General features: G+C 40.1%; 1 long non-coding RNA gene across 3 annotated transcripts in view; it reads left to right on the top strand.

Moving 5' to 3' along the window:
- The window catches only part of LOC118933467 (uncharacterized), a 56,859-nt gene extending 36,711 nt beyond the window's left edge, over positions 1 to 20,148 (top strand). Inside the window, exons 4-7 of one of the 3 annotated variants that reach the window (XR_008998242.1) lie at positions 8,060 to 8,236; positions 8,659 to 8,734; positions 13,816 to 13,954; positions 14,566 to 20,148. This is a non-coding gene — a long non-coding RNA (uncharacterized LOC118933467). Of the gene's footprint in view, positions 1 to 8,059; positions 8,237 to 8,654; positions 8,735 to 13,815; positions 13,955 to 14,565 lie in introns of all 3 variants that reach the window. The other 2 variants (XR_008998241.1, XR_008998243.1) reach the window with 2 other exon arrangements.
- The last annotated feature ends 1,655 nt before the right edge of the window (positions 20,149 to 21,803 follow it).

Below are 21,803 nucleotides of genomic sequence, written 5' to 3'. Positions count from 1 at the left end.
TTTATAGCGAAGTCCACAATGTCTGGTTCGGGCATTTCTATTTTCTTAGAATCTTCCGTAACACTTTGAAGAGAATAAAATTTGTGAGTAAAGTCAATGATTACGTCTTCCAGAAATGTAGCTGAATGTAGAGAAGGTGGTATCTTTTCTTTACCGGGTTTAGAAAGTACAGAGACCTGGCCATAATCAAAGTCCCTGGAAGATGACTCTTTACCATGTACAAATGGCCGCAAGTGACGATCCAGGATCTCCTTCATAGTGAAGCCAGCTGTTTTACTGAGGAATGAGCCTCCTTTTTACTTTGCATCTATCTTCCTGTACTTGGGCTTGAAATTTGGATTTTTAAAAAATATTATTACATATAGAGTCAACCAAATTCTCAGTCACTCTTCTAGCTGCATACTTTCTGCAGTCTTCTCTGCTGTAGCAAGACAGATCTCATGTTCAGAAATTTCTTTGAAACTGCATCCACAAACTCATAATCTGGTGAAACTTCTTCCTCTTCTGGTTCACTGTCAGCTTCAGTTGAAGGGAAGATGTGCACTAGAGGCTTGTAAATCAGATCTTCTAAAAGGGGATGAGGCAGCACAGTAACGCATGTATGGCTATCCTTCATGATAAAGTTGAGTACATTTCTGATATCAGGTTGAGGGGAAGAATCGGAGGAAGGAACTGATTCTCCTGAAACTAATGACTGTACCTGATAATCATAAATTTCTTCCAGTAGCAAATGATATATTTTCCTTCCAAAACAAATAGTGTCACATATTGGTATAGCCCAATAATGTACTTGAATCAGAGATTTATATTCATCTAATATTTTTTCATACATTAGGTTGACTGGTTTCTGTGCCATTTCTCTAAATCCTTCTGAAGAGCACGTGTCACCATCAAAGTACTCTGCAAATAAAATCTCTGATGTGGTGAATTCCAGAACAATTCATTTTACTAATGTTGTAACGATGCCAGTAATTTTGGCTTTTACTGTATCTGGGTTTTCAGCAGCCAAGACATTATGTGAGAACGCGTAAAGGAGTTTGCAGAAAGGCTCAGAAATTACGTCCTCTACAAAGATAGCTGAGTTCACAATGAAAGACAACTCTCTTTGTTTAGGATCTATTGCTTTCTGTTTATAAATTCGCTGAAGTGCAGCTGAGAGTTTTATCTCCAGATAAAAATGACTGAAGATGGTGGTTAAAAATTTCTTTTATTACAAAGCTTGCTATTTTTGAAACAGGTATGTTACTTATACATATTTAACTTTTGTAAGAGACTGGTATAGATCTGAATAAGAAAGATCAGCATAAATGGCATCAACTATAGACGGTATATCTTTTTCTGAAATCATACATTTTTTTTTTCATTCCCATGTTTAATTGTTCATATTGCCTGTGTTGAAATTACTGACATGATTTCATTTATCAGTTTTATAACTGTATTGTCTGATTGAGAAGTAATCTGGGTGTTCTGTACTGGAGGCCAAGGGACACAGCTCAGATGAATCTTAGTGAGAATTTTTTTGAAATGAGTATGTCTTAACGTAGTATATGTTGATGAAGCTTGTCTTTGGTATCTTGATTTAGTGATATCACACTGAAGTCTCTTTACCAAAACATGAGTACTGAGTTTGGAGTGAGACGTAAAAGGAAGCTTTCCTATAAGATTTGGATGAATTTGGAAGTCAAAAGTTTCAGCCCGGATGATTTTGGTTATCCTTGCAGCCAGTGTCCCTGTGTCATGTAGAAAATCTTTATTGGGCATTATTTCCATTTCATATTCTTGTAGAACTTTGCGATGCACTGTGTCAATAATGTTTTTAACTGTACCTCTCTCCACTGGAGGCAAACACAATTGTTCCCCAGCATTCTCTAGAATGCTAACTTGAGCTTTTGAGAATTCCTCTGTTATCGAAATGTATGACTTTTTCAGCTTTATCGAACAGTTCGTTTTCTGAATCTTTTACATAAAACCACTGCCTCCTTTCTTCACCAAAATATGTATATGAACAAGGTAATGACTTTCCATCCACAGATGACTGAAGATGTTGCTGACCTTTGTGTAATGATAACAACTGCTACTCTATCAATATGAACATCATTGCTTGTGATGTTTTGCTCAACTAAATCTTGAGACTCAGAGTTTTGTGGAATATTTTTTAATACTGAGTCAACAAGATGCTGTATATCATCTTCTGAATAAACAAACTTGGATTCTTCTTTATCTTTTGAAAATCGAATTTCTGGTTGGGAAATTTTTGTCCTAATGTCAGTGATCGTATTTGAAGCAATTTCAGTGAAATTCAATCTTGATCTGTCTTTGGTGGTTTCTTTGGAACAATGGTAGATTCAGAAGAAAAGATTCTGGATAATAGTACTCTGATCACATATTCAAAAAATTTGTATGGTAGCAAGGTGTTGTATGGAGATAAACTGTGACATGGCTTGGTAGATTTACTGATGTTACTAAGGCTATCCAGAACAATATTTTTAGCTGTTGAAATAGAACAGGAAGATGATGACAAATCCCCCGAAAACAGTGGATGAAGAAAGTAACCTGAAATAGCTGCTATGATTAAATTGGCAATATTGTCTGCAAAAATACCACTCTCTTGAGACTCTTTACAAACCTCAGGGTCTAGCCCATGCTGTTTTAAAACATTTCTATAAACTGAGGTGACAACTTAATCCACAATATCTGTATCTACAGAAGTGTAAGGTTGCTCTTTATCTGCACATAGAATGCGAACTTTGACTTTGTCCACATGGTTATTTATAGGGCATCCTATTTTGGGGGTCATGTTTTCCAGCTCAATTTCAGTGTTACGCTTTGGACCGAAAACCTTTGATAAAAGTCTGGCAACAATTTCCCCAACAAAAGTTTCAAGGTCAGTATATAAGTTTGAAGGCATCTGGGGTCCAGGTGACTCTGTGACTTCATTGAGAACCTGATTAACCATAGGTGATGCTGCATACAATGGAGTCCTTGGATTAGGTAATCCTTCTCCACTCCAAAATGATTGAAGATGATTTTCAATAATCTGTTGGATAATGAAACTGGCCATTCGATCAACCATAATTGGGCTTTGGCTGACTATACTTTTCTGTATTGAAACAGGAGAATCAGACATTTGCACAATATTTCTATAAACAGAACCCACCATCTTCTGAAGGTTTTTTCCTGTACATAGATATTGATTATCATACGTGGTTTACCAAATTTGATGTCTTGAAATGGCTGACATAACGTTATTTGTTATACAGGTAGACATTCCATTGAAATTTGAACTCAAGCTACATTCCTTTCCTACAGAGGATGCCTTATTCGGTAGAGGAAGGAGCTGAGATAAAAGTCTTCTGATGATACCTCAACATTGTTATTGTTCCTCAGTAGCGGAACAGATAACCACGGCACATTGTTAGACCAATTCAGAGAATTGGTCTCTGAATGCTTAAGCTTACATTGCTCCTTCTCTTCTTTGTATTCTTCTTATAGGAAGTTATACACACTGGAACATTTAGTTACTTCAGAGAGTTGAGTGGGAACCTTTGGTTAATAGTGCAGTTACTGTTGTGACCCAGTGTCTATCTCCCAGGTTAAAACAAAAACAAAACACACTAGCAAATTCTTGATCCAAGACCCTGCAGTGCTAGAAAGGACGTAGAGACCAGAGAACTGGAAACGGGCCATCATGTTGTGAAGGGACACTTTAAGAAGTGTCCACAGTGGGTAGCTAAGGGGAGGAAGAATAACGAGAAGTTGAGGGAAGGTCTATGGCTGAAGAGTTGCCCATGGTTTTACTGAGCACCATATTCTTCCCATAAGCATTACTTTCATCTCAGATTTCTATATGTATATTGCTTTAATTTCACGTACCTAGCATATGTAATCAAATGTTCTTGGTTGTATGAAGATGAACTCCTAATTCTGTCGATGAAGTAATGTATTGGTTCAGGAGTAAGATTCCTTCCTTCTTTCTGAAAGGTGAAAACCAGGTATTACATGCAAGAGTTTGATATATATACTTTCCCACCTTATTGGCGTATTTTGCACCCTGACGTACACATTAAATGACACAAAGCTTTAGGTACTACTTAAAAGATAGATGAACCCTATAATTCTAATTAAAATGTTTCTAATGTTCTTTGAAAATGCTTCAGTGAAAGGTGGTCACTCAGAATTCTTAATTTTATTCCAATACTGAGGAAAGCAACCACGCAAAAAGAAGGTACTGAACCTCCTTCAGTGACTGGGGAGATCTGAGGGTAGAGCTTAGCCTTGAGAACCAAAGACATGAAAAAGTTTGAGTGAAGTGCACACTGTAACCCAGTATGATTTAAATTCTGAAATTATACTGTTGACTAAAATTATGCAAACCAAGGGCAATGCAAATTATAAGTGAATTAGGAGCTGTGGGCAGAATCTTGAAAGATTGGAGTTGTTACATATATACATCCTAAACAATACCGTAGGTTTGATGTGAGTTTTTTTGTTTTCCGGTGACTGTTAGTGCAAATTCCCTTAATGTATTTTGCATGATGTAGCGCCTGAATTTTAACAGCAAGTAGAAAAAATTTTCACATAAGAGTTAAAAGTTACCTTTTTCACTTAACTTCGTTGTATGGTACAAACAATCGCTTCCTGGGATCCTGGGCAACTAGACCCCAACAGGGAAATCCAGTAGTTGGGCCGCTCTGACCCCTGGGAAGTGGGTTTTGTGCGTACCCTGTCGGAGACAATTGGAGCATTTTGTCTTTCCTTTCAGCTATTACGCATTTAGTTTAGACCCAGCTACTTGTACTCCAACCAATAAAACCCAGAGAGTCCCACACTCAGGCTCTCAGGACCTCTGAACCCTGACAGACAGACCCTTAGCCCTCCCGCTTCCCGCCCTCCAGCTCCTCTCCCGCCGCCCCGGAGCTGCTTGGGGGTGGGAGGGTGTGGGGTGGGGGGGTTCGGCAGAGGAGCCGGAACCTCCGGCTGCGCCAGGACGCTGAGGCATCCGGGAGGGTTATGGCCCAAGGGCCCCGCCTGAGGCTAGCCCTACCCCCTTCCCCAAAGCCTGGAGCCCCGGCGGGTGCCACGACGACGTCCTCGTGCTGCCACTCACGTGTCCGCACTGCCGGCTGTACTACCCATACTGTTCCTGTTGCTCAAACTGGTTTGCCTTCCAGCTTAGGAACCTTGCTACCACAATGGACTATTCCTATTGGCCTCAGCTCAGGCAGTAGGGACATATGTGAGTAGCAATTTAACTCATCTGTTATGCTAGCAACGACTGGCATATCAGTCACTTTTTCTTTCTTGGCCCAATAGAGCAACTTCAAAATATACTTTATTTAATCCCTGCTCTAAATTTTCATTTGCAAAAGTTAGTTTGTCAAAACTAAAGGTAAAAATATTATAAGAAAGTACTTTGCATACAAACAAACCTTTCTTTCAAACCCTATGTAAAGAAACCAGATTTAAGTCTTTAACTTACCTATTCTTTTATGTACTTTCTTTCAAAACCTAATTTTAAACTCGTAAGATATTCTCTGTACTTATTAAATTTCTTCAAGGTACATACAACCTAGAACAACAACAAAAATATGTAAATACACATATTTAAAAATCCTAACAATTACTTTCCGGAGTAAAAATAGTAATAGTGTACCATTTTGGTGACATTTGGGTATCAAGAATATAAATTGCTAAAAACTTTTTGAGTGATGTGTCTCTATAATTGTTAATCAATAGGCAATCTTTATCCAAACAACATCATTAATAATACTTGTGCCACAAAAAGGAATTTAGTACACCCAAATGGAGTTACTAAAATACTAATGTAATAGCAGTGTTCATTCAAACCCAGTATGAACCCAGTCTGTTAGGATTCTACCAAGCTGATTTTGCTAGGTTCCCATTCTGTCTCAGTTTTTCAAGAAGTGTATGGGACATAATCCTTGACAAAGCATATGACATCAGAGACAGAAAGAGGCCTATGATATAGTTAGGAAAATTATCTTGACATCCTCAAATTATTTGGCCCCCGTCTTTTGATATTACAAAGAAAAAAGGTGAAGGGAAAAGGTTTAATTTATGAACTGTTTTACCTGATTTCCCTTGACCCATACACTAAGCAATTAATGGAATTTCCCATTAACCATTTCCCCTGACTGAGGTAAAGGTGATACCCCTTTTATACCCCAGAAATATATGGAGACTTTCAATGATTAAAGAGAAGTGATCTTCAACTCTCTTTATTATCGCTGGTGATGTATCCACCTTTCTTTAAAACTTCCCAGGATATCTTTGCATCTATGGCACGTAGCCTCTTAGATGTGGATCATGGAGACAATCATACTCATTTTCCAAAAGGTGACAATGAGGATCTGTCAGGTTAAAACCAAAAGAAGGTTTAAAAAGCTGCAAACACAAATTTTGGAGTATTATAAGTGTAAAATTAGTTATGTAGTTATTAGTTATTATAAACGCAAAATTAGAATTTCACTTTTAAATATCAACCCATTGAAATGACTAGACTGTTCACTGAAAATAAAGCATGCAAGAAGAATTTGACGGAAAAACGAGCAACAGAAAAATTTGGATTAAGTAACGCTAATTGTTTATCCCTACCTCTTTTCCCACTGACCAGAACTAGTCTAAAAGCCCACCCTCACTCAATGAGTTCCTCCCCTGACCTCCATCAGTCAGTCCCTGGCCCTGAGACAGAGAAGAAAGGAGGAAAGGAAAAGAAAGGCAATAGGGAGAAAGTTTGCTTTAATGTAAAAGCTGATGCTAAGATTCATCTTTTTCCTCTTCCCTCTTCCAGGCCAAGGTGTTATATTCAGTGGATAAAGGGATAATATTAATTATGATTATTATATCTCAGTAATCTGAAAAAGGGAGAAAAATTGAAAAGTCTTTTTTTTACAGGATTCACTGAAGCAATTTTAACAAAAAATAGAAGAAGTAAAACTCAAGATGTTAAAGATAGTGGATGAAAGAGTTATTTTTAATAAATGGGGTCTTAGCTGATGCAAGAAACTCCGTGTTGTCTGACTGCCACAGTCAGGAAAAATTTCAAGGCCTTTATTATAAAGCTCAATATATTGAAGAGCCAATTATAAAGGATATTGGTTAGGACTGAGGTTTCTCCATATGAGTAAAGAACAAATACAACTTTATATATAGTCGCCATTAACATATAAAAGGTGTAAAATTTAAGCTACAGTCATGTTTCTATATCTATTACTTTAGGGGAAAAAGCTAAGTTACTTAATTTCACTTGTAACTTAAAACGTTACCAACGTGAATATAAGGGATTTTTGTTTGTTTTGTATTTGGTGTGAGTTCTTAGTCCATTTTTTAAATTGCAGCATGGAATGCAGAGGCAATGCAAGAGCCTCTGAAAGGGGAAAAGTGCAGGGTGGAAGGAAGTAAATGTGGAAGTCCTGATACTGCCTTTGCATTCTTTTTTTTGCTTTCCTTGAAGTTTTTTTTTTTTTAATAGAACCACATGTTTTGGTCTGAAGTAGTATCAAAGCAGGAATTGGCTCGACTGAAAGGCAATTAGAATGTGTGGGAGATGTAGCAAACCTGAGAACAGCTGCCCTGTTTGCAGGCATCCTGTCCCATTTATAAGAGCCAGCCCATTGTTCACCAATCCAGACCTGTCTGCAGGTTCCAATTTGTTACCTCTGTATTTAGTCTGGCAGTTGTACCTCAGTGAGATTCTGAACATTGAGGAGCCTGGCTAGGTAGGACTGTAAAAAGAACTCCCTCAAGGTAGGTTAAAGGATGTCTCAGATGTGAGCAAAAAGGCAGATTAAAGGAAACTGATAGGATGCTTGCTTTCATTTTCCATTTAAAATTTCCTTGGTGAGTTTCTGATATCTTGCTTAACACCAGACTTTAACCCCAAACCTGGGCTACTGCCTGTAAAGAAAGAGCACCTTTAAAAGAAATCCATTCATTACATCCTTTGTAACCCTTCTATTTTCAGTTAAAATAATTGTTTTCCCTTTACAAAAAGTTTGGGCAGAATTAATTTAACATGGAATATCTTTTCAAAAAATAGTTTACAAGAGAGGAGCCAAGAGGTGGCATTGGTAGAGCAGCGGAAATCTCCTCCCAAAACCATATATATTTTTGAAAATTCAACAAATACATCTATTCCTAAAAGAGAGACCAGAAGATACAGTACATTGGCCAGGGTACATCTACATCTGCAAGACAAAAGCGCCTCTCAAAGGGGGTAAGATGCAAGTCGTGACCCGGCGGAACCCAAGTGCACCCCTCACCCCAAGTCCCCAGCGGTAGGAGAGTAGTCCAAGCTGGGAGGGAGAGTGAGCCCAGGACTGCTAAATACCCAGCCCTAGCCATCTGCACTGGGAGCGCAGACACAGTATGTGGTGTGCTGGATACTAGGGAAACGGAACAGTAAAACCTGCGGGTGGGTCCCTGCAGCTGGCACCCCTAGGACAAGAGAAAAGCGAGTGTTTTTGAAAGTCTTAAAGGGACAGGGAACCCACAGCTGGACGGAAGTGTCCCAGGACACTCAGCCTAGCAGCTGGGAATCCCGGGGAATTCCAGGTGCCCTAACCCCCTGGGCAGAAGCGCAGCTCGGAGGCCCCTCATGGTGATAAAAAGCCTACTGACCATTCCCCTTCCAGCCAGGTCCCGCAATAGCGGAGCAGCAGCCTGAGGCCAGCCACACCCAGAGCAACGCTGGAGCTTACTCCACAGCAGCCGGGTAAGAGTCCGAGACCCTTTCTGTGCACAGCTGCCCAGCAGAAGTCACTAAGGGGTCACTGTTCTCCCAGGATAGGAAGGCCAGAAACTAGCAAGAAGAGGCATTCTCCCAGCCGACACATGCACCAGCTCCTAACAACTAACTCTATCGCCATTAAAAGAAGGAAGAAGTTGATCCAGACCAAAATCAGACACAACCCCTGAGAAGGAGCTTGGAGAGATAGACCTAACCAATCTTCCTGAAAAAGAATTCAAAATAAAGATCATAACCACACTGATGGAGCTGCAGAGAAAAATGCAAGAGCTAATGGACAAAGAAGGGAGGGAGACTACAGAAATAAACAATCACTGGAAGGACCTAAAAGCAGAATGGATGAGAAGCAATAGGCCAATAATGCAATAGAAACCAGAGAAGAGGAATGCATAGAAGCTGAAGCAGAGGGAGATAAAAGGATCTCCAGGAAAGAAACAATATTAAGAGAACTGTGTGACCAATCCAAAAGGAACAATATCCATATAGGGGTATCAGAAGAAGAAGAAGAGAGAAAAAGGGATAGAAAGTGTATTTGAAGAAATAATTGCTGAAAACTTCCCCAAACTGGGGGAGGAAATAGCCCTCAGACCACATAAGTACACAGAACTCCCAACAGAAGGGACCCAAGGAGGACAACACCAAGATACATAATAATTAAAACGGCAAAGATCAAGGACAAGGACAGAGTTTTAAAAGCAGCTAGAGTGAGGAAAAAGGTCACCTACAAAGGAAAACCCATCAGGCTATTATCAGACTTCTCAACAGAAACCTTACAGGCCAGAAGAGAATGGCATGATATATTTAATGCAATGAAACAGAACGGCCTTGAACCAAGAATACTGTATGCAGCACGTTTATCATTTAAATATGAAGGAGGGATTAAACAATTCCCAGTCAAGCAAAAGTTGAGGGAATTTGCCTGCCACAAACCACCTCTCCAGCGTATTTTAGAGGGACCGCTCTAGATGGGAGCACTCCTAAGACTAAATAGATGTCACCAGAGAAAATAAAATCACAGCAGAGAAAGCAGACCAACCAAATACTAAAGGCAAAACATAAAAGCAACCAGGCATAAAAGCAGTTAAAGGAAACAGAAAACAGCACAGAAAAAAGCAACCAACATAGAAAGAATGGAGGAGGAGGAATAAGAAGGGAGAGAAATAAAGAATCATGAGATAATGTTTATAATAGGTCAATAAGCGAGTTAAGTGAGACAGTAAGGTACTAAAAACGCTAACCTTTAACCCTTGGTAACCACGAATCTAAAGCATTCAATGGCAATAAGTACTTATGTTTCAATAATCACCCTACATGTAAATGGACTGAGTGCAGCAATCAAAAGACACAGAGTAATAGAATGGATAGAAAAGCAAGACCCATCTATATGCTGCTTACAAGAGACACACCTCAAACCCAAAGACATGCACAGATTAAAATTCAAAGGATGGAAAAAGATATTCCATGCAAACAACAAGAAGAAAGCAGGGGCTGCAGTACTAGGATCAGACAAAATAGACTTCAAAGCAAAGAAAGTAATGAGATAAAGGAGGACATTACATAATGATAAATGGGTCTTTCCAATAGGACAGTATCACCATTATAAATATATATGCACTCAACACAAGAGCACCAGCATATGTGAAACAAATACTCACAGAATTAAAGGAGGAAGTAGAATTCAATGCGTTCATTTTAGGAGACTTCAACACACCACTCCAAAGGATAGATCCACCAGACAGAAAATAAGGAAGGACACACAGGCACTGAATGACACACTAGAACAGATGAACCTTATAGACATCTGTAGAACTCTACATCCAAAAGCAACAGGATACACATTCTTCTCAAGTGCACATGGAACATTCTCCAGAATAGACCATATAGTAGGCCACAAAAAGAGCCTGAGTAAATTCAAAAAGATTGAAATTCTACCAACAAACTTTTCAGACCACAGAAGTGTAAAACCAGAAGTAAATTGTACAAAGAAAGCAAAAAGGCTCACAAACAGATGGAGGCTTAACAGCATGCTCCTAAATAATCAATGGATCGATGACCAAATTAAAATGGAGATCCAGCAATATATGGAAACAAATGACAGCAATACAAAGCCCCAACTTCTGTGGGATGCAGCAAAAGCAGTCTTAGGAGGAAAGTATAAAGCAATCCAGGCATATTTAAAGAAGGAAGAACAATCCCAAATGAATAGTCTAATGTCACAATTACCGAAAATGGAAAAAGAAGAACAAATGAGGCCTAAAGTCAGCAGAAGGAGGGACATAATATAGATCAGAGAAGAAATATATAAAATTGAGAAGAACAAAACAATAGAAAAAAAATCAATAAAACCAAGAGCTGGTTCTTTGAGAAAATAAACAAAATAGATAAGCCTCTAGTCAGACTTATTAAGAGAAAAAGCAAATCAATACACATCAACAGAATCAGAAACGAGAAAGGAAAAATCACGATGGATCCCACAGGAATACAAAGAATTATTAGACAGTACTATGAAAACCTATATGCTAACAAGCTGGAAAACCCAGAAGAAATGGACAACTTCCTAGAAACACACAACTTTCCAACGCTGAACAAGGAAGAAACAGAAAATCTAAACAGACCAATTACAAGCAATGAAATTGAAGTGTAATCAAAAAACTGCCCAAGAACAGAACCCCTGGGCCAGATGGATTTACCTCGGAGTTTTATCAGACATACAGAGAAGACATAATACCCATTCTCCTTAAAGTTTTCCAAAAAATAGAAGTGGAGGGAATACTCCTAAACTCATTCTATGAAGCCAACATCAACTCAATGCCAAAACCAGGCAAAGACCCCACCAAAAAGAAAACTTGAGACCCATATCCCTGATGAACGTAGATGCAATAATACTCAACAAAATATAAGCATACTGAATTCAAAAATACGTCAAAAGGATTGTACACCATGGCCAAGTGGGATTCATCCCAGGTATGCAAGGATGGTACAACATTCAAAAATCCATCAACATCATCCACCATAAAAAAAAAAAAGGACAAAAACCACATGATCATCTCCACGGATGCTGAAAAAGCATTTGACAAAATTCAACATCCATTCATGATAAAAACTCTCAACGAAATGGTTATAGAGGGCATGTAACTCAACATAATAAAGGCCGTATATGATGAACCAACAGCCAACATCATAATGAACAGCAAGAAGCTGGAAGCTTTTCCTCTGAGATCGGGTAAAACACAGGGATGCCCACTCTTCCCACTGTTATTCAACAATAGTACTGGAGGTCCTAGCCAAGGAAATCAGACAAAACAAAGAAATACAAGGAATCCAGATTGGTAAAGAAGTTTAACTGTCACTATTTGCAGATGACATGATATTGTACATAAAAAACCCTAAAGAGTCCACTCCAAGTCTACTGGAACTAATATCAATATTCAGCGAAGTTGCAGGATACAAAATTAACACACACAAATTTGTGGCTTTCCTATACGCTAAAAATGAACTCATAGAGAAATCAAGAAAAGAATTCCACTCACAATTGCATCATAAAGAATGAAATACCTAGGGATAAAGCTGACCAAGGAAGTGAAAGACGTATATGCTGAAAACTATAAGACACTCTTAAGAGAAATTTAAGAGGACACTAAGAGATGGAAACTCATCCCATGCTCTAGGCTAGGTAGAATTAATATCGTCAAAATAGCCATCCTGCCCAAAGCAATATGCAGATTTGATTCAATCCCTATCAAATTACCAACAGTATTCTCCAATGAACTGGAACAAATAATTCAAAAATTCATATGGAACCACCTAAGACCCTGAATAACCAAAGCAATCCTGAGAAAGAAGAATAAAGTGGGGGGGTTGGGGTGGGAATCTCGCTCCCCAACTTTAAGCTCTACTACAAAACCACAGTCATCAAGACAATTTGGTTCTGGCACAAGGAGAGCCACAGAACAGTGGAACAGATTAGAGACTCCAGACATTAACCCAAACATATATCGTCAATTAATATATGATAAAGGACCCATCGACATACAATGGGGAAATGACAGTCTCTTCAACAGATGGTGCTGGCAAAACTGGACAGCTACACGTAAGAGAATGAAACTGGATCACTGTCTAACCCCATTCACAAAAGTAAATACAAAGTGGATCAAAGACCTGAATGTAAGTCATGATAGCATAAAACTCTTAGAAAAAAACATAGGCAGAAATCTCTTGGACATAAACATGAGCGACTTCTTCATGAACATATCTCCCTGCGCAAGGAAAACAAAAGCAAAAATGAGCAAGTGGGACTGTATCAAGCTGAAAAGCTTCTGTACAGCAAAGGACACCATCAATAGAATAAAAAGGTACCCTACAGTATGGGAGAATATATTCGTAAATGACAGATCCCATAGAAAGGTTGACGTCCAAAATATATAAAGAGCTCACACACATCAACAAACAAAAAGAAAATAATCCAATAAAAAAATGGGCAGAGGAGCTGAACAGTTCTCCAAAGAAGAAATTCAGATGGCCAACAGACACATGAAAAGATGCTCCACATCACTAGTCATCAGAGAAATGCAAATTAAAACCACAATGAGATATCACCTCACCCCAGTAAGGATCGCCACCGTCCAAAAGAGAACAAATTTTGGGCAGGTTGTGGAGAAGGGGAACCCTCCTACACTGCTGGTGGGAATGTAAATTAGTTCAGCCATTGTGGAAAGCAGTATGGAGGTTCCTCAAAATGCTCAAAATAGAAAACTAGAGGGAGGTAGGAGGAAGGCAATGAGCCCTAAAGGAAACCAGTGGACTATACTTGGGACCTGGAGTGGGAAAAGACTGTGGGAGGCTGGGAATGGGGTGTGGTCACTGCTGAGAGGACCGGTGGAAAGTCAGGCCTCTAATTTTAAGCTTAGCACAGAACCATATAGCTCCTTGGAAGATAGGTGAAATTAGCCAGCTTACCCCTCTCTCCCAGCAAATCTATGTTTTACTTTTGGATTGGTTCAAATAAACTACCTGACCCTTTGTTGCCTCTCTTTGCCTGCCTATTTCAGCTAGACTTTATCTTTCATTTGGTGCCTAAACCTGGGAAGGAGCGTGAGCACGGGGCCCCGACCGGCCACCGGCGGCCCTGCCCCCTACTTCCCCCACCCAGGACCTCAACCTGCTCTCCGCTGTGTGGACTATTTTCTGGTGAGTCCCTCAGTTTCCCCTGGTCTGCTTCCCTTCCTAACTCCATTTCACCTGATCCATTAGAAATCGTAGCTACATTCAGGTGGGGCACCCATCCCCTGGGCATTCAGCCCACCCTCTGTGGGCATCCGGACCACCCCTGGCCCTATGGTGTGAGAGACATCCCTCACCCAGGCTCCCAGGATGTCTCCCCTGACTTGGTGCTCTTGGGACGCTGGGCGCTCCTCTCATCGGGATTAGTTGGGAAGTGGCACAGACATGGGGAGCCAGCCCTCGAAAGCAGAGGCTCGGGCCCCGTTGCAGTGTCTCATTTCTAATTTGCCTTCTCTATATTTGTCCCAGGAAGTTTGCAAACAGAAGCTAGTCTTTCTTTGCTCTGAGGGTGGGCCTCAGTATCCCTTAGACAATCAATCTCATTGGCCCCCTCGCCGACTTGATTAATTATTGCCACTGGAGCGGAGAGTAGAGTGAAATCCCATATGTGAAGGCTTTTTGGACTTGGCGCTCCCGCCCAGACCTTTACGTTAAGTGTTCGATGACTCAAGTTGTCCTAGCCCGATCTCCAGTTAAAGATTGTCAGCCTCTCACTCTGCCCATTCCTTCCTTTTCAGATCCGCCAGGAGACCTCATTCGCCTGCTTCCCTCAGCTCACAATCCCCTCCCCCTCTCTCCACTACTATCTTTAAGTCCTTTGTCTTCACACGTGTTGCCGCCATCTTAAAGTCCTACATTCTCAACCATGCCTTTGTCCTGCTCTCCTCTCCCAGTGTCTGCACCACCCCCTCCCCCTCTCCGTCCGCCTTCACCACACTCTTCCCCCACCAGAACACACTCCTCCCGCCCTCTGGTTCCAGAAGCCACGGACAAGAAGCTGAAAAGAGGGAAAGTGATTAGATATCAGTGACTCAAGTCTTTTTATCGGTTTGTCTGTCTGTGTATATGTTTTTGTGTAAAAAGGGTTGCTGACTGTAGTCATTATGTCTCAGTTTGTATGTGTGTGTGTCTAGGTGTGTAGATGAAAAATATTTTACTACCTCCGGGTGGTATTAATAAAAATTGATTTAAAAAACAAGTGCTTGTGAAAATTGGGCATTCTAAAACTTCCAGAAAATCTGATAAAAAATGTTAAGCATTAATGCTAATTTGGGTTTAGCTGAGGCGAGCATGTCCTTGTGGTTATCAGCTGCCTAAGTTTACCTAAGATCATTTAAGCTAATGTTATCTGCTAAATCTTTTAAGAATAAAATGCTTAAAGGCTTAACTTTGTCTAATATTCAGTAAAGGTCTTGTAGGTAATCTAGCATAGTTGTTACGAATGAATGAACTAAATAAGTGTGGCAAGTGAACACCTTTTTAATTGTGTGTTACAGGGTGTATACCTACCTGCCAGCCTGAGAATCTTTGTGGTAACCTAAAAAAAACCTTAAAGTTTTGCTAAGTTAAGAAGATATACTTTATGTTTAGTGAGATATTGTGCTATAAAGCTCAGAGTTACAGAAATTATAAAATGTTCATAAATTTGTCAATCTGAAGTATGCTAGTGTAATAGTTTACAATAGCCTGCTTCTCAGTGTTCACGAAAAATTAAGGTACCTAATGGTATTAAGTTCTAATTAAAATTACTTAAAGTAATAAGGATAACATTTTTGCATGCTAAAGAATGTGTCTTTTGATAAAAGAAAGTAACTTTATTCTAAAGTACAGCTGTTTATATAGAAAGAAATCTAAATGTAAAAGGGTTGTAGAAAGTTTGTAGAAGAATTTAATATGGTCATGCTATATAAAATTAAAGCAAATGAGTCTCGGTATCAAGTACACAGCAAAATTAGAATCTTGTTTTCAGTTAAAAAGACAATGTTTTCTTAACTGTTAGTGTGCTCTTAATATTGAAAGATTGCAAAAAGTTCTCTAATTGTTTTATCTAAGCAGTTTCTCATGCTTAAAGTCTCAGTGAGTTGTCTGATTATTTAAGAAAATGAGATCTTAATATTAAAAAGACTAAAAGCTAAGATTTGTTAACAACTGTGTAACCTTCTGTATCTGCCTTTAAAATCTTTTATTGTCATTTGGGTTAAATAGATAAGTATTGTTTCATAGTGACTTATGATTCTATTTAGGCAAGTGCCTTAAAAACTTTTAACAGCTTCCCAAAATCAAATTCAAAATGGTACTTTTACCTCTAGTTAACTCTGCTATTTTCCAGAGGGCCCCTAGAACATGTCAGAAGAACTTTTTCTCATTGGAGAAAGTATTTGGCCAATTTAGCTTATTTATCTGATATGTAATTACCTGCTTAATTACTTAAAAAGCACTGTCAAAAAGAATAATGCTAAACTTTGTTACTAAATGCTTTGTGTTACAGAAATACCAGATTTCCTTATGTCAACTGTCTTACTGTAAGCTCTCATCAAATCTTTAACCATTGTCATTTGTAAGTTTTATTATTTATAGTCACTGTTTTATTATTCTTAAGCTAGTAAAGAACTTGATTTCAGCAGAACAGGTATTAGTTACATAGGATTAAGTAAACTAAGGAAGATGACTTTGTGGCTTTTTGTTTCAAATGTTGTTGATTAAGTGTTTTAAGCTTTTTCTCTTAAGCTGACAACAGTTTAGTAAATGACTGCCTTTATAAGCAGAACTGCAACTTTATCTTTCTCTCTACCTGATCCCTCCAGAATTTAAAAACTCTCAGTGACTATTTTTATATTTCATGGCAGTATGTTTATTTGCACAAGTTCAATAAGAATCTGCTTTCCTTGTAAGAAGACCTGTTAAAAACACTGGTTATATTACCAAGGCTTTGACTGGAACGTCACACCTGAGAGACACATGTGTAAACTCAGATATGAACAGAGAGCTTTAAGGAACTAAGATTGACTTTATACAGCCAACAAGCCCCTTAGAAGACCTGGCCTAGTACCTTGCTTACAGAGTTCCCAGCAGCCTTACCAGGTGAGTAAAGAAGGTCACTTCCTGGCAGGTGCAGGAACCTCAAGAATGTCTTGGGAACCTGAAGAAGAGAAAAATTCACCCAAATCTACAGGTACTGCAGGCAAAACCTGATGGCAAGTCTAGCTTGGCTGTCTGGCCTCAAGAGGCCTTTAAAAGTCCAATCTGAAATTCCTTACAAAAAATTCCAGCAAAGCATATTTAATAGAGCCTATGTAATCAATTGCTCTTCTTGCTGTGCTTATGCAAATAATCAAGCCAACTGTTAATTATTTTCTTAACCTAGCTACTTCTAATAAAAATGAGGGTGATTTTAGAAGAAGGTATTGTTTCAATAATGCAGTCTTATCTATACTAAATCCCAATACTAGTCATTAAAATGTAAACTCAATTCAGAATTGCAGTCCCCCATAATAGCCTGGCTAATGCCCCTACTGGGCCCCTTAATAACAGTTTGTAGTTTACTCTTAGTTGCCTCTTGTGTCCTCAGGTTCCTCCAACAGCAGGTAACCTAGATAACCCGGGTCGCCACCAACCAGATGTTACTTCACTGTTACCCCTCCTTCGGCCTAATACCAGCCTCAAATCCCCACGGCACCCCTTGTCAGCCAGAAGTAGCCAGATCGAGTCGTCGCCCATTATGAACAAAAGGCTGGAATGTTAGGCTGGAGGAAGGAAAAACAAGGACATGCAAACAGAACAGAGGGTTACCATAAAATGAGAACTGACCAGACCCCAAGGTCCGTGCCTTATATGGAAAGGGGACAGTTATTCCTGAATTCCATCCTTCTGATGTGCCAACTAAGACCCAGATGTCAGCCTCCTCCCTCTTGGAAAGAAAAAAAAAAGTTTCTAGTTGTCTATTATGTCACCTTTAGCCAATCACACCTTTCAACACCCTGTAGGATAGCTTGCCCACTCCTCCCCCTCCTAACCCCTTATGAGCCCCCACCTCCCTGACCGGGTGGGACTTCCCTGGCCTGTGTTTCAGACCGTGGATCATTACCCGGGAGTTTGCGTTCAAATAAACTACGTGGCCCTTTGTTGCCTCTCTTCGCCTGCTTATTTCAGCTAGAATTTATCTTACAACAATCATTATTAAATAGTGGACCCAGAGGCAGTTTCTTCATTAATAAACTCTATTTTTACACCAGCTCTTTGTTTTAATGCCACTCTTTTGTTTAGAACTAAATTTGAAATCTAACTTTGGGATATAGCCCACTGCCAAGCCTCTCTATGTGAATGTCTCAAAATTACCACAAATTCAATATACTCAAATGTCAGCTCACCCTCTTTACCAAGTCAGGACAAAGTAAAGCCCTGTTCTCCTGCATCTGCTATCTCAGTGACAATATCAGTATCTAGGAAAACCAGAAACAGAAATGCTTCTAGATACCTCCTGTCCCTATTTGTAGCATTTCCAGAATATCTCGCCTGGCTTTAGTATATCTGCATATCAATAGACGTTCAGAGGTGGAAAAAGTGTGGCTTTAGTGCATTTGCATCTTTCCTCGGGGGTGGAGAAGTTCATCTTCATATCAGTGGGTGATTACCTGGGCAACAGAGGGCTTATCTGTACCTGAGAGGTGAGGGAGAAGGCTGGTGTGGTTTCTGCTGGAGCAGAGAAGAAAGGGACTGGGACTGCAGTTTGTGAGAAATAAACGGGTTTTAAACTTTATTTCTCCCTTTGACTGCTTTTTGTTTTTAAGAGTATTTTGCCCTAGGATTTCCTTTCCCCAGACCGACAATTGGCGTAAGTTGGCAGAGTTCCTCTGAACCCAAAATCTGTCATAATGGGTGTGACCTTTGGGAGGGCCGCCCCTAGAAATGACGGGAAGAAGCGGCGCTCACGCCAAGGGACATGTGTCTTCACTCGTATGGTTGTGGAGGCGCCACCACTGCTGGTGGCCACGTCAACCCCAGCCCATGGCCCGATCCTAAGGCTTCTGCTTCTGCCACTGCTGCTGCTCTTGCTGCCGGCCGGAGCCTGGCCACAACCATGGAAAGGAGCAGAGGTCTGGGTCACCTTGATAGAGAGGCAGCTGTCTGCAGTGTACCATGTCTTGCTGGCTACAGAGCCCATCGCTGGAACAGCTCCGACCAAGGTAATAATCTATCCCAGCGCAGCATGGGTGTGAGACTGGACCCAAAGGCCACAGAGTGGTGTGGCACAGACACCTCAAAAGACAATGTTGGCCCATCGGTGTGGCTTGTCTTTCACCTTTGAAGAAGTCAGCCGAGCCCAGAAGGAGTGCCCTGCATGTTGTGCAGATCAGCAAACCACCAAGAGGGGCCTAGAGCATCTCTGCAGTGCATGGATGGTTGCCAGTTACTGAGACCGATCGAGGTACCCACTTTATTGGACATGTGTTGCAAAGATGGGTGCAGGAATTAGGAGTAAAATGGACATGGCCCTGGACTTTTCAACACATGGATCAGCAATGGCTGGCTCTTATGGCAGCTTGGCGAAAAGGCCTGGAAGCTGGCCTTCTGCGTATTCCTGTAATAACAGCAAATTGGCCCCTCAACAATCACTGTTATTTGCTTCTACGGTCTTTGTGTCCTGGATGTGCCCCCCTGGCTGCAGCTGCCGAGTGATGGCTGGAATGGACGCGTTTTGGACTTAATCTGCATGGGACTTTGAACCTAGCTGAATCTTCTGGCTTGAGAATTATGATTGTGTTGCTGTTCTATGAGTTTTGGACTTAATCTGCATGGGACTTTGAACCTAGCTGAATCCTATGGCTTGAGAATTGTCATTGTGTTGCTGTTGCTAAGAAAATGTATAAAGAGAGGATTGACTTTGACTAATGTTTGGTGAAAATTTTGTGAGCAATCTAGCATGATTGTTAGGAATGAGTAAACAAGTGTAGAAACTTATTTTGTGCTTAGTGAGAGGGATTGGTTGGAAGAGGGAGATCAAAGAAATTGTTAAGGCAAGATTTCTGGAAGGGTGGATTGTGGGTAAAATTGTAGCATTTCCAGAATATCTTGCCTGGCTTTAGTATATCTGTATATCAATAGACGTTCAGAGGTGGAAAGAAGTATGGCTTTAGTGCATTTGCATCTTTGCTCAGGGGTGGAGAAGTTCATCTCCATATCAGTGGGTGATTACCTGGGCAACAGAGGGCTTATCTGTACCTGAGAGGTGAGGGAGAAGGCCGGTGTGGTTGCTGCTGGAGCATAGAAGAAAGATGGACTGGGACTGCAGTTAGTGAGAAATAAACGGGTTTTAAACTTTATTTCTCCCTTTGACTGCTTTTTGTTTTTAAGAGTATTTTGCCCCAAAATTTCCTTTCCCCAGACTGACACCCTTTTATTCCCATCTTCAGTTGATCTCTTGGGTCTACTGATATTATCACTGAGATTTATTGGTCTTGGTCTCCTGTCTTTCTCACAGTACCTTCTCATATTCCCACCCAGATAGGCCACTCATGTGTGTGTGTGTGTGTGTGTGTGTGTGTGTGTGTGTGTGTATGTGATTGCCACATACGGACAACATTTCCCTACCACCATTCATCCAGACAGTCCATCTTTTATCAAATTAATGTTTCATGCCATTTCTCTTTACTGCATTAGAAAGTGTGTGTGTGTGTGTATGTGATTGCCACATACTGACAACATTTCCCTACCACCATTCATCCAGACAGTCCATCTTTTATCAAATTAATGTTTCATGCCATTTCTCTTTACTGCATTAAATACCCAATTGCCTGCAGGAGGACTTATTACAAAGCATGTAATAACCTCTCTGACTTGGTCCCTGTATTAGTTTTCTATTGCTGCTGTAACAAATTACTACAATCTTAGTGGCTTAAAGCAACCAAAAGGTATTATTTTATCACTGAGGTCCATAGTCTGAAATTAATCTCCTTGTGCTAAATTAAGGTGTTGGCAAGGCTGCATTCTTCTGGAGGCTGTAGGATGCAATCTGTGTCCTTGTTCTTTCTGTCTCTTAGAAGCTTCCCTTTCCTCCCACTTCAAGTCCAGCATGTAGCATCTTCAGTTCTCTCATCTCAGACTTCTGCCTCTCTTTAAAAATTTGGTTACATTGTTCCCACTTAGATGACCCAGGTTACTTTCTTTTTATTTTAAGGTCAGCCGATTAGCAACCTTCATTTCATTAGCAATCTTAATTGCCTGTTGCCATGAAACAACGTATTCACAGCTCTTGGAAATTAAGTGGTAGACACCTTTGGAGGATGTCTTCTTGCCTATACAGCTCTTTTCTCCCCCTCTGAGACACAACCCCCCATCCCACTTCTCAGAATTGAACCTCAAGTGATGCAGAACTAATTGCAGTTAGTTCTCTGCATTGAGTTTACAGGTTTAAAACTCTGTGTCTTTGTTGTGTGCTTTAACTAGAAAGCCTCTCAGAAGGCCTTTCTTACATTTTAAACTGTTGCCAAATTCTCTTCCTCTGTGTTTACCTCCATCTTAGCACTTTTCATATTACAACAAAAATATCTTTTTACCTGTCAGTCTTCCTTTAATAGAATAGAAATTCCTTGAAAGCAGGTATTGGCTTATTCACCTTAGTATGCACAATAGTTAACACTCTGTCTAGCAAGCACTTAGCTGCAAGTATATTTTTGTTGTCCTGACCTAGGCAGCCCTGAATGAGAACCCACTGAAGAGTTTTAAGCAAATTCTTACTTGAAGAAGTCACTTGCTTAAAACATAGAGGGTAGTTTGTGTGGATGAGACTCAATGCCTGGGAGACTTTGTGATACGTAGTCTAGTAGGCCAGAAAAAATCAAGTCCCAAAATAATGAGTGAAAGGCAATAGGAATGAAGGGGAGAGAATGGATTTGAGAGACATTTGAGTAAACATTTTAATTACTTTGGGTTTTTCCTCATCTCGCCTACTTTAAAAACAAGGGAGTTGGAAGGAATG

The sequence above is a fragment of the Manis pentadactyla genome, chromosome 6 (assembly GCF_030020395.1).
Source record: "Manis pentadactyla isolate mManPen7 chromosome 6, mManPen7.hap1, whole genome shotgun sequence".
NCBI classification, from domain to species: domain Eukaryota; kingdom Metazoa; phylum Chordata; class Mammalia; order Pholidota; family Manidae; genus Manis; species Manis pentadactyla.
The sequence above is the reverse complement of the archived record's forward strand: the minus strand, read 5'-3'. Positions and strand labels throughout refer to the sequence as shown.